Raw genomic sequence first — 13,735 nt, 5'->3', positions numbered from 1 at the left:
TGTAGAACAGTGGTTCCGGATATCGATCCACAGGGACCTTGTAGATTCACATGCTGAGTAGTGTAATTATATTATCGTTATATTATCTAGCCGATCGTCAATATTTGGAATGGTGAGAAACTCTAATTCAAAAGCATGCAAGATCGTAAACATGCAAATAGAGAATGTACGAAATTTAAGTAGCGACAACTCAACGCGGGGGGACTTCGATTTAAAAGGGACTTCTAGGGTCAAATCCACCTATGTATAATCAACAACGATCTACAAATTTGTTATCTAACGCCACATTCCTATTCGTTAACCCAGACGCTAAAGTACTCTAACTCGTCTCCAGTGTAGTTAGTAAAGAAATGGTATTTTTACCAGTATATTTTATTCCATTCTTTTACAATCAATATATACACGTAGGTTTGTATCTATAAAAGGAAAATGGATCCTAAATAATTATTACACACATATATATATATATATATATATATATATATATATATATATATATATATATAATATTACATAATGAATGGAGTAATATCCGTTGCCAAAGAATCTGCTGCATAATTGTATGTATCAATTATGCCTTGACAATAGCATCTCTTAATTCCGTTGATCTATCATGCCCCCGCAAGATTGACTGGCCATTTCGGACGCCAATCTTGGAGCGATGTGCAAGAAAATAAAGACGAGGCAATGGCTTAGTGAGTGAGTCAGCAAGTTGATCAGAGGTGTGAACATGAGAAACACGAAGTTGACCATTGGCGACTTGTTTTCGTACAAAGTGAAAATCAATAGCTATATGCTTCATTCGAGAGTGGAAAACAGGATGGGATCAGACGTATGTAGCACTTATATTGTCACAATAGATGACCGGAGTAGGAGATAGAGGCACACGTAGCTCTTGAAAAGGATTCATGACCCAATTGACCTCAGCTGCGGCGGAGGCGATTGCACGGTATTCAACCTCAGTAGAAGATCGAGCAACTGTCTTTTGTTTCTTTGAACTCCAAGAGATTAGGTTTGCACCCAGAAAGACTACATAGGCGGAGGTCGATGTTCGATCATTAGGGTCTCCAGCCCAATCTGCATCTGCAAAGGCATGAAGAGTTTGAGGGGAATTCTTACGTAGAACCAGACCGTAGTCAAGAGTCCCTGCTAAATAACGGAGCAAACGTTTGACGGCACACCAATGGATTGATGAAGGACAATGCATAAACTGAGAAAGCTTGTTGATGGCAAACGAGACATCGGGGCGTGTTAAAGAAAGATATTGCAACGATCCAAGAGCTTGGCGATATAGTGTGGCATCAGCTGGCGGTGAACCATCAGAGAGTTTAAGAGCTTCATTGGTGGCAAGAGGTGTAGACACCGACTTAGCATCAGCCATATGAAAACGATGCAGGAGATCTCGTATATATTTCTTTTGAGATAGAAAGAGACATGTTTCTGTATGGTGCGCTTCAATTCCAAGAAAATAAGAAAGCCTGCCAAGATCCTTAAGAGAAAAACGTTGCGCAAGTATGGAGATGAAAGCATTCATATGAGAACTTGACGATCCAGTAATTATAGTATCATCCATATATACCAACAAATAGAGAACTGAGGTCGAAGAGTGAAGCATAAATAGGGATGTGTCAGAAAGAGAATTTGTAAACCCTTTAGAGATAAGGAACTGACGAAGTTCATGATACCAAGCACGAGGAGCTTGTCGAAGTCCATACATGGCTTTTCGTAATTTACAAACATGATTAGGAAGATCGTGTTTGATAAACCCAGGAGGTTGTTCCATGAATACTTCCTCAGTTAGAGATCCCTGCAAGAACGCGTTATTCACATCAAGTTGACGAAGTTGCCAATTGTTAGTCACAGCAATGGAAAGGAGTATCCGAATTGTTGCTGGTTTAACAACAGGACTATAAGTTTCATCGAAATCAATTCCAGGGCGTTGATGAAACCCTTTTGCTACTAACCGAGCTTTATAACGAGCTATCGACCCATCAGGATTCCTCTTAATTTTGTAGACCCACTTACACCCAATAATGTTTTGTGTTGGAGAACGGGGAATCAAAGTCCATGTATTATTGGAAATTAAGGCAGTATATTCATCATGCATGGCTAGACGCCATACTTGATGTTTTTGAGCTTGTTTAAAGGTTGTAGGTTCGGTATTAGGAGTGGCGACGGTAGAGTTGAGACTAAGGATCTGTTTGGGCTTTATAATGTTATTACGCAGTCTAGTGTTATAGTGATGGGGTTCGTTAATAGTGGGAGAAGAGTTAGGAGATATATGAGATGAAGTACTAACCTGTGAAGAATTGGATGCATCATTGGGTTGAGATATGGAGGAGGTGTGTGCAGATGAGTGGTCGTGGTTTAAAGCTTCAGAAGTTGGTCCACCTTGTAAATCAGTGTGATGATTTTGAGAAGACTGTTTTTCCATCGATGGGGTGGAAGAGACAGGAATTTGAGATATATGTGGGTTGGTTGCGAGAGATGGTGAGAGGGGATTAGTTGAAGTAGAAGTACGAGCATGCGTGATATTTGATTTAAGTAACAATGCATTACTGAGAGATGGCTTAGTGGGCAAATTAGGTTTATTAAAGGGCAAAATATTTTCCACGAAAATTACATGTCGAGAGACAAATATTTTTTTCATAGATGGATCAAGGCAGAGAGATATGCGTGATGAGGAATTGAGTAACCGACGAATACACAAGGACGAGATCGTGGTTCTAATTTATGAGAGGAGTATGGTCGTAGCCATGGATAGCAAAGACAACCAAATACTTTGAGTGATGAATAATTTGGTGTCTGCCGAAAAAGGTGAAAGTAAGGAGATTTATTATCTGTGACAGGAGAGGACATACGATTAATGAGGTAAACGGAAGCTTGAAAGGCCAAGGACCAATACTTGAGTGGAATAGATACATGATGAAGTAAAGTGAGCGTTGTTTCAACAACGTGGCGATGTTTGCGTTCAGCAGTACCCACATGTTCAGGAGTATGAGGTGGAGATTTAAGATGTTGAATGCCCGTCCGAGAGAGAAAATGACCAAGGCTAATTGCTTCGCCACTTCCATCTGTATAAACGGTTTTAATTGTGGTCGAGAAATAATTTTCTGTGAGGGTTTTGAATTTTTCAAAAATTGTGGTAACATCGGATTTATTTTTAATTGGATAAAGCCACGAGTATTTGGTAAAATAGTCCACAAAAATAACATAGTAACGAAATTTATCGAAAGAGACAAGAGGAGCAGGGCCCCAAACATCCATAAAGAGAACTTCAAGAGGTTTTGAGGGATTTAACGTAGAAATTCCAAATGGAAGTTTGTGACTTTTATTACATAAACATGCATTGCAAGGTAAAAATGAACTGTTTTTAATTAAAGGTAATTTATGAGAAGAAATAATCTGATGTAAGACTTTAGAAGACGGGTGACCGAGACGGCAATGCCAAAGATGAATCGAAGAAGGAGAGTTGGATTTATAGATGTGAAAGTAGAATGTTGTGTTGAAGAAGGTGGATTACTGATGGACGCTGGCCACTCATACACATTTCCTCTACTCCGGCCTCGCACCAAGGATGCCCCCGTGATTAGATCCTTCACAAGAAAGAAGCGAGGAAAAAATTCAATAGAGGCGTTATTTTGAGAGCAAAATTGAGAAACAAAAAGGAGATTTCTTTTTATATTAGGTGCACACAAAACATTATTAAGATTGAAGGTAGAATCACAATAATTAAGAGTAGTGAATCCTATATGAGTGATAGGGACGTTATTACCATTGCCAACCATGATATCGTCATTACCGCCATACTCAGAGTGAATAGAGAGAATTTGCAGATCTGAGGTGATGTGATGAGAGGCCCCGGAGTCAACTATCCAACTTGATGGATTGTTCGAGGTTTCGTGAGTTGTGAAATTTGCTTGTGCCCAATTGGTTGGTGGCGGACGTGATCGGCATACCTTGGCAACATGCCCAGGTTTATCGCAAAGTTGGCAAACGACTCAAGGTTGGTTCGTGGTATAGTTGGACCTCCAAATCTGATTCAATTGGTTCGGTGAGAGTTCCGGAGTGTTGTTGGAGTAAGTACGACTTCCACGAATGCCATTGAGATTGTGATGGAATCTATTGTTGGTGATTTCTCCAGATGGAAATTGACGATGGGAGGTGATGAAGTTTCCCCGTGTATCTTTCCTATTTTGGTGCTTTTGTGAGAATTGGGCAGTAATGGAAAGTGCATCGGTTGCGGAATCTGAATTCTTGAGACTAGTTTTATAATCAACAAGCTTTTCCACCAGTTCCTCAAAAGAGATTGGCGACTCCCTTGCTCGTAAAGCGGCTTTGATTTCTTTGTAGTTATTAGTGAGACCATTATGAGTGTGAACGACAATTTCCCCATCGCTCAAATCATGACCGATCATAGCAAGATCATCAATAATAGTTTTAACGGATTGCATGTACTCAGAAATACTTTTTTCCATCTTGACTGACCTTGGTGAGGGAATCGATTAAACCAACCATTCGGGTGTTGGATTTGTTGGCGTAGGTTGTTTTGAGTTTGCACCAAGCTTCTTCGGCATTTTTGCACCGAGACACAATAGGTCCTGCTGAGCCTGTGACAGCCGTTTGAATAGCAAGGAGTAGCAAGCGATCTTGACGAATCCAAATTTTATAGGATGGATCTTCAGGTGGTGGAAAAGGTCATAACCAAGTAGAAGGTTAGTCATTTGTGAACTCCATATAGAGGAATTTCCTCATTTGGAAAGTTTGTTGGGGATAAGAGAGGCGGTATTGATAGATATAACATGAGGAAGAGATGATGATTGGGAGTCAGCCATAACCGTGACTTCTTCCATGGTTTGGAGAGAGGAGGAAAAAAAAATTGATTTTTAGGGCTCTGGTACCATAAAGAAATGGTATTTTTACCAGTATGTTTTATTCCATTCTTTTACAATCAATATATACACGTAGGTTTGTATCTATAAAAGGAAAATGGATCATAAATAATTATTACACACACACACACACACACACACATATATATATATATATATATATATATATATATATATATATATATATATATATATATATATAAAATATTACATAATGAATGGAGTAATATCCGCTGCCAAAGAATCTGCTGCATAATTGCATGTATCAATTATGCCTTGACAATAGTATCTCTTAATTCCGTTGATCTATCAGTTAGAGTCTACTCACAGGTCCGACGTCTCCGTTCAGAACCTGCTATTAAGAGAGCATTTATGTCAAGTCCTTAAGGGCTACCCGAAGTGCATCACGTCTCCATCCTCTCTCGAGTTCATTCCTATTTAATATCAACCGAGAGCTGATCAAACAATCAGAATCATTTAATACAGGAAAACATAAACGAAATCAAAACACGACAAATAGATAACAGAAATGAAGATCGAAATCAATATATACAAGGTTTCATTACCCTAGAAGAAAATGTTCTTAGTTCATAACAATCATAGAGTCAAAAGAAGGTACAAAAGAAATGAAGAACAAAACGTAAAGAAATTGCATAAGAAAAACCCAAGTCGAAACCCCCGTTGATGATTCCCGCGAAGAACTGTCGAAAACCGTAAAAGTCGAAGCCAAACGAAGAGTGAGGGCTTGCTTCTATTTATAGTAAATTGTAAAGCTTCCTCAAAAAGCTTTCCTTTTGAAAATATCTGCCCTAAAAAATCGTGCCAGATCGCGATCCAATAAAGTCAGATCGCGATCTGGCTTCTCGTAAAAAAGTGAACCGCCATCCCAGATCGCGATCCAGGAAGTGCGGATCGCGATCTGCCCCCAATTTCTCGATGTTACTGGAATTTGCCACCAGATCGCGATCCGACATTCCTGGATCGCAATCTGGGTCTTAAACTGCTGCTCACTGGAATTTGCATCCAGATCGCGATCCGACTTTCCTGGATCGCGATCTGGGTCTGAAATTGTTCTCATTTTTGCTTGATCGTTTTTGGTCTAAGATTAATGGTTTGGGGAAAAACAACTATCATAGGCGGAGAATGAAGTTTTAATCAAGACGGTTCTACAAGCAATACCTTCATATATTATGAGTTGTTTCTTGTTGGAGTATTTTATAATATATATATATATATATATATATATATATATATATATATATATATATATATATATATATATATATATATATATATATATATATATATATATATATATATATATTTACTTAAAGAATGAGAGATTTGTCACATACGAAAAAAAATGTTTTTCAATTCATTTGACAAAAAGTTCATTTCTATTTGTTAATCCCATAGGCGTTTTCTTGAGTTACAAATCAACACTTTACTTCTCCTATTCGTTTTTATAAGTTAAAATAATCAGCTTCTTTTCAAAATTCAAATGCCAAATAAAAAAGTCAAACAAATTTATTCTAATTAATTCTCTCGTCATTACACCATCAAATTTCCAATTATAAAAGGAGCCACCATTTGCCTCATTTTGATTTTCGAAAAAATAAAGCAACGGAATATAAATCTTTTTCTCTCTAAAGTATTTTGAGTTCTTGTAAATGTCTGGTGCAAGCTTCTGCTTCACTTGATAGTGCGGTTTCCGGTGTAGCTACAGCAACGAGATAGGCTGGGCTGTTGTATCCCATAGGCGACACGATTGCGACCTTATTGCACCTCTCCGAGAAGGGATCGTGATATTCTTCTTAAGAGAGCGACCTAGTCCGCGCCTCACCTTTGCCTATCCGACAATTTTTTTCGATATTTTGCAGCAGATTTCCAACAGGCCCCTTGCTTATGTTAGAAAGTTTGATCCCAAAATTCCTAAATTAGGAATTAAAGCTTATAAATTGTCTTTCTTGGTTGTGCTGATTCTAGTAAAGCATATAGATTTCTTGACCTAGAAAATAATGTTGTGATTGAATCTTTAGATGTTATATTTCATGAAGATAAGTTTCCCTATAAATTGAGAAATAGTGGGGGTAATAATAAATCTATAGAAGAACCTAGTTCATCTAGGATCACTATCACCAATGAGAACTTAGAAGAACCTAGTGTTGAAATTGAACCTAGAAGAAGTAAGAGATCTAGAATTGAGAGAGACTTTGGTCCAGATTATTTAGTTTATAACGTAGAAAATGATTCTATGACCATTAATAATATAATGTGTGCGTAAATGTAAGACATATATCACATATTAACTAACACTTAGCTCCGATATTTACTGTAACTACGTTGTTGTTAAAGACTTCTCGACAAAAATATGTATAAAACATAAACAACACAAAAAATATACACAAACAAACTGTGTTTGTGTATATTTTCACAAACAAAAAATATACACAAAAAAAAAAACAATTCTCATAATAATAGTATACTCATGTGCGAATCGTGCTGTGTTTCTATTATCGTAACACAAACAACCAAAACAATAATACAGATATGACTAAACAACGATAAACAACAAAACGACCAAAAACTAAGATCGGTTCATTCTCGACTAAGATAAACATCCAAACGAAACATCACATGCATGAACTTACACGAATTACACAAAATTCGAATTACTTACACGAATCGCACTGTGCGTCCTTATCCTCGCAACAAAAATGGCGAAATTGAAAAAAGGATCGCAAAATCACCAACGAATTTAGCGATACCCAACAGTGAAACTCATAGCAGAACAAAACCGATGTGATTAAAAGCGAGAAACTGTTTTCTAGGTAAGCACAAGCCGACTGATTTGTTTTATATCGACTTTAATACTAAAAGGGTATTTCTGTAACTTCCTCTCATATTGACCAAGGTAAGACACACAGAGGAGTTTTATCAACTAGCTAAAACACTGAATGTCCTGTTAGCTATAAAAAATAATTTTCAGGGACCAACAATCAATTTCCCCTAATAATACATTGACAACTCATTTTGTTTTATTGTGATGCTTTCCTTAAGTTCTATAAAGGGTTGTTGAAGGGGAATAAATGAGGGAAGGATAAGTTGGAAAGTAAAAAATAAAGAAAAAATATATGACATTCAAAATAATTTCTTGATGTTTTAAAAAAGAAGAATAAAGAAAAAGGAGTGTATTGGAGAAATAGAAGGGGGGTGAGAAGAATTTAACTAAAAAGGCATTTGTGTTTATTTTACTATTATCTTTCATTTTCAATCTGCCAAATATATTATTTGAATGTTAATACTTTATGTGATAATTTCATTTGAAGTAAGAAGTGCATTTTCTATTAAACATTTGTAAAATCTATCTTAAATTGTGGGTTATAGTAATTTTTATAATTTATCGTATGCATGCGTATAATTTTTTTTTTTTTTTGAGGAAGCGTATAATTTAATACCAGTACTAATCGAAATATATATGTCGTGCATTGCAGGTAGTGGTGAACAAATGGCCCACCCGCTCCGCCTACCGAATAGCAAACCGTTTGTACGGTTTTTTATTTTGGAAATACCGAATTATTTGGTTCGTTGTGGTGGAAAGGGTAAATCACCGAACCGAAAAATCGAACATAACCGAAACTTAAAATGACTTTATTTTATGCAATATATGCATTATTTTACCCTAATTTTTAATTTCTATCTTTCAATTACTTGTCTCATTCTAAACATTTTTTCATAAATTGAGACATTGTATTTTATTTATTTAGTAAATAAAATTTTACTTGAGTTCATGGTTTTAATAATGTGGTTGATAAAAGTAGGAAGAAAAAAAAAATGAAACATAACACATAATCTAAATTACTTTATGTCCCATGAGATTAGAGATTTTATATTTGCATTGCATTAGTGGAATTATTTTGTTTGTATAACTTGAATATATAGTTACTCTTGAACCGAAAAAACCCACAATCGAACCAGAAAAAAACCGAAACCGATATTAACCGAACCGATGAAAGACCGACATATATGATTTTTTATTTGAGAAAAACTGACATATTCGGTTTTAGCCAAAAAAAACCGAACCGAACCGAGGCATGCACACTCCTAATTGGTGTTTTTTTTTTTTAAATCTTGTTTGTTCTCCAACAGCTTATTATTATTTTTTCTAATTAAGATTATTTTATAAAAAATTACCAAACACATTGAAACATCTTATAAGCTATTTGTAACACATCTATAAGCTTAGCCAAACACCCTCTAAGGAATAAATGGTCACTCGGAGCACAATCCAAAGTAACCAACACGCCTTATCCCGAGGCATGGCAAGAAAAACATAGAAAAATGTCCATGCTTTCACTGTATTGAGATCAAAAAATAATTCATAGGTAAACTGACATAAATAAGTTTAGCATTTTGACATATACAAATCCATTCTAGACAAAAAGCAAAGACAAAAGTTGTTCACAATCAATTTACATGAAAAACAAACACAACTTAACATTCCATACGCATATTAGCTTCCCTAAACCTTGAGAATCTGCAAATGGAAGAAAATTATACGTGTTAAATGCTAGTGAAAAGCATGCAGACCAAAGCTTTTTGAACATGAATTTTGATAACACAAAACCCAAAGGACGTGTACTTCATACACAACATTGCAATAATTGAATATATAGTCTTGGGGCGTTTCAGCCTATACGGATCCTCCGTTTCCAGACTCAGTTCTTCAATCGGTTCGATTTTCCGTTCAAGCTCCCGTTCGACTTCGAGAAACTTATCTGAATTCGGAGTCCGATTCGGGTTCGTATTCGGGTTCGGGTTCGGATTCGGAGTCGGATCCGGAATCGTCTAGAAGCAATTTGTTGAGGTGTCCAAGCATTTTATTGATTCTGGACTTGAGTTTTTCGGCCAACTCTTTATCGGGTTCCTCCTCCATATCTAATAGCAATCTATTGAGGCGTATAATGATGTCATTTATCTCCCGCTTGAACTCCTTTTCATCGGACTCGGTGTCTTCGCGGTGAACATATGGGAAATTCTATGCTACACCTGGTGAATATAACCAGGCACCCTAATTAATAAGATTCCCACTACGGGTTCAGTTATGGTCCAATGGGTTTTTAGAATATAATTATAAAATAAATAAAAAATGACACATGTCAAGAAAAGAGCCACCCAGTGAAAATCACCAGGTGTAGCATCGTATTCCCCGTGAACATATATACCTTTCATCGCCAGCAGGATATCACTATCCCTCATCTCTCTCTCTCTCTCTCTCTCTCTCTCTCTCTCTCTCTCTCTCTCTCTTACTCTCTCTCTCTAATCGTCGTAATTGTAGCCCTAGTTTTTTTCCCCCGATAACTCTTTAGATATAAATAATAATAGGGGCTATATGCCAAACATTCTTGATTGGGATTTTAATTCTTGATAAATCCTTTATTTATAAATGATATTTGAGATAAATCCAATGGGCCTGAAAAACCATATATGCCCCCACTAACTATTAATTAGTATAATTATTTAATTTAAAAAAAAATTATACACATAATCTACACCCAAATCTTCTCCAAAAATTATTCCCCTTATCACGACAATTCAGTTTTTTTCCTTTTCTTTTTCATTTTGTTTAATGGTTTTATTTATTTCGATTTAAAAGAAAATTTTGTAATTATTTTTTTTTTTTTTTTTTTTTCAATTTTCTATTTTAATTTTTTTTCTATTTTATATTTTCATGTTTTTTATTTTAATTTAAAAAAAATGGTTTTATTTTTTTTTCGTTTTTTCATGATTTTTCTTTTTTCTTAATTTCAATTTTTTTTTTTAAAATGGTTTTTTTATTTTCTTTCCAGTTTTTTTAAATAAAAACCACTCTATATAAACATGAAAACCACTCTGTATAAACAGCTATATAAACATGAAAACCACTATGTATAACAACTATATAACATGAAAATCACTCTGTATAACAACTATGTAAACTTAAAAACCACTCTGTGTATACAGTTATACAAAAATGTGTACAAAAATTATTGAAAACCACTATAAATTTGTTGAAAACCACTATCAATTTATCAAAGACAGAACCTGACATTATGAAAATCACTCCATATAAACAATATAAATATCCAAACAATAGGGGTGTTTTTGTAATTATCCAAACAAGAGGGGTGTTTTTTGTAATTTAACCATACCTCAGGGTGTGTTTGTAATTTAACCTTGTTTTATTAGTTAAACTAGCATTTTCCCCGTGCACGAGATATTATTTAAATAGTTAAAAAAAATAATTAATTTAATTTATAATAAGAAAATATAGTACACTAATATAATAAAATTTAATAATATAGTATTATTCATATTAATTCCTCTAAATTAATTAATTAAATAAATATTTAACAAATTAATATGCAATTTACTAAATTATTTAATTAAATAAATATTTAACAAACTAATATGCAATTTACCTAATTCACCATTACGCGTTATTTTATTTAGATTTATGATTACGTGAAACCCTATTTCTCTCTCTTCTTTTTTTCTCTCCCCTGTCGACATTCTCCATTTCTCATTTATTCCACCGCCACTCGCCGTCGCGCTCCACTGGCACTGCCACCTCCCCTGAAGCTGCAAAACGACCAATTCTCTTAAGCTCTACTTCTATATGCATACTCTCTTCTTATTTTATCCCTTAACCGTGGCGGAAGTTAGGCGGTCTTTTTTCAAGGATATAATTTGAAGTCCGACCAAGGATTTAGGCACTAGGCCAAAATGCCTTCCTGCCGATGAAAAATAGGTTGTTGTGACGAATTTTGATCGACTGCGGTGATATAATATCGTCGCAAAACCAGGTTCAAAAAGTCGCACAGGGTCTCGCCGCAAGACGTGCGATGAAATTTTTTATTCGACGCGACAATTGCGACGATTCTAGTAAATAGTCGCAACCGTTTTTCGCGCCCGAAAAAAATTACGTTTTTATTTATTGCCACTAAAAACAGATTTCGTCGCATGCATGTAGCGACGTTTTTGGATTATCGTCGCACACACTCGCGACGTTTGTTACATTTATCGTACTAATATTTTTATCAAGCGTAGCAATCCTCCATACAACTTATGCGGCTGTTTTACACCATTAACGTCGCACACGATTAGACATTGCGTCGAAATGCAAAAATGCCGCAAACTTATATTCCATTACTTTGCAACGAAAATGTTATTCATCGTATTTTTATTTATTTTTTATATAATAAATTCAGTTTTTTGTATTATTTTAAAAGATAAATTAAACATGTATGATCAGTTGTAGTAACAAAAAATTAAATATTACATCAAACATCATAATAAATATGATGTCTCACATTAAAATTAAATATCATTGTAGCACACGTACATTAATTCAAAAAACACAAAATCTTAAAAAGTATTCATAGTAGTCATTCATAAAAAAAGAGTCCATATTTTATACTTTACCATCATTAGAAGTAGTTGGGGGTGTTGTCTTGAATTCTCGAGCAAGGTGTTCATCGTTTCTTGAAGTCGATCAAATTTATCATCTTTAAGTTGCATTTTGCTCTCGCATTAACTTCATTTCGACCTCCACTTCTTGTCTAGCAGAAGAAAATCTTGATTTTTCAATCCCTGTTGAGCTTGATGGTCCCTTAACGATCAAGTCCTTTAGTCTTTCCTAATACTTTTTCAATCACAATTGAGTTAGCAGAGCTTTCATCACTTCCATCACGCTTGCACTTTTTATAAACTCCCTCCAAATCAGCCTGAAAAAGATAAAGAACACAAATTAAACCACAATTTCTGCAGCATATATAACATCTAAAATATGCATATACTAAAAAAATATCACTATCAACAAACAACAACCAACGTCTCCAAAAATATCCATATCCACATCTCAACAACTAGTTCGACATATTAAACAATTGAGCATGTAAGTTACACACAAGTAACAGATCTCAAATGTGAAATATATAATATTTTGCAATAAATCCCAACTAAACATGCAACAACCATACTAAACATAAATATTTGAGATACTACTAGTTGAAGTAAATAAACTTGCACTTACCGAAATGGTAATTCGTTCAAGCGTTGTTGTCGCAATGTACGGTTCTTCCATATCACCCTCATTTTTTGTATTACAAATCACATCTCGTGATTATGGAGACGAATGCCAATCAAATCATGAGAGCGATATGCCACCTCGTCAAATGATTATAAAAAAATCTACCTCATCAAATGATTCAAATAATACACGTTTGATTGGAGTTCAAATACAAAATTCTCGAACAAACGTTATTGGAGTACAAAATTACAATTGGAGGAGATCAAAACATCATTTCTGCCAAATTTTACAAAGCTATTCATTACGTGTTTTTTCAAGCTTTAACGCTTTATTCGAGATTAAATACAAAACCTCAAATTAATGTTATTGAAGTCCAAATCAGAGGAGATCAAAACATCATTTTTACCAAATTTTACGAAGTCGTTCATTGCACATTTTTTCAAGCTTAACGTTTCTAAAAAAGAAAAACATTCGATTCGAGATTAAGTTACAAAACCCTCGAATCAATGTTGTTGGATTCCAAATTTACATCGAAAGGAGATTAAAATATAATTACAACTTTTCAAGATTACTATCATGACGACAATAGTCGATGAACTTTAAATAGATATGTAACATTTTTTTATTAAATCAATAAAAAAAGAATTTGTACATCATTTCTTTTTGGTTTTTTTACGGACTCAAATATAGTAAAAAAAAAAAACTTAATTATTTGTAGAACTGTTTGCAAAACAATATTTAAAAGCAGAAGTTACAGCTATTGAGTTATGTT

The sequence above is a fragment of the Erythranthe guttata genome, chromosome 6, assembly GCF_056151865.1.
Source record: "Erythranthe guttata isolate IM_541 chromosome 6, IM_541, whole genome shotgun sequence".
NCBI classification, from domain to species: domain Eukaryota; kingdom Viridiplantae; phylum Streptophyta; class Magnoliopsida; order Lamiales; family Phrymaceae; genus Erythranthe; species Erythranthe guttata.
Note: the sequence above shows the minus strand (reverse complement) of the source record.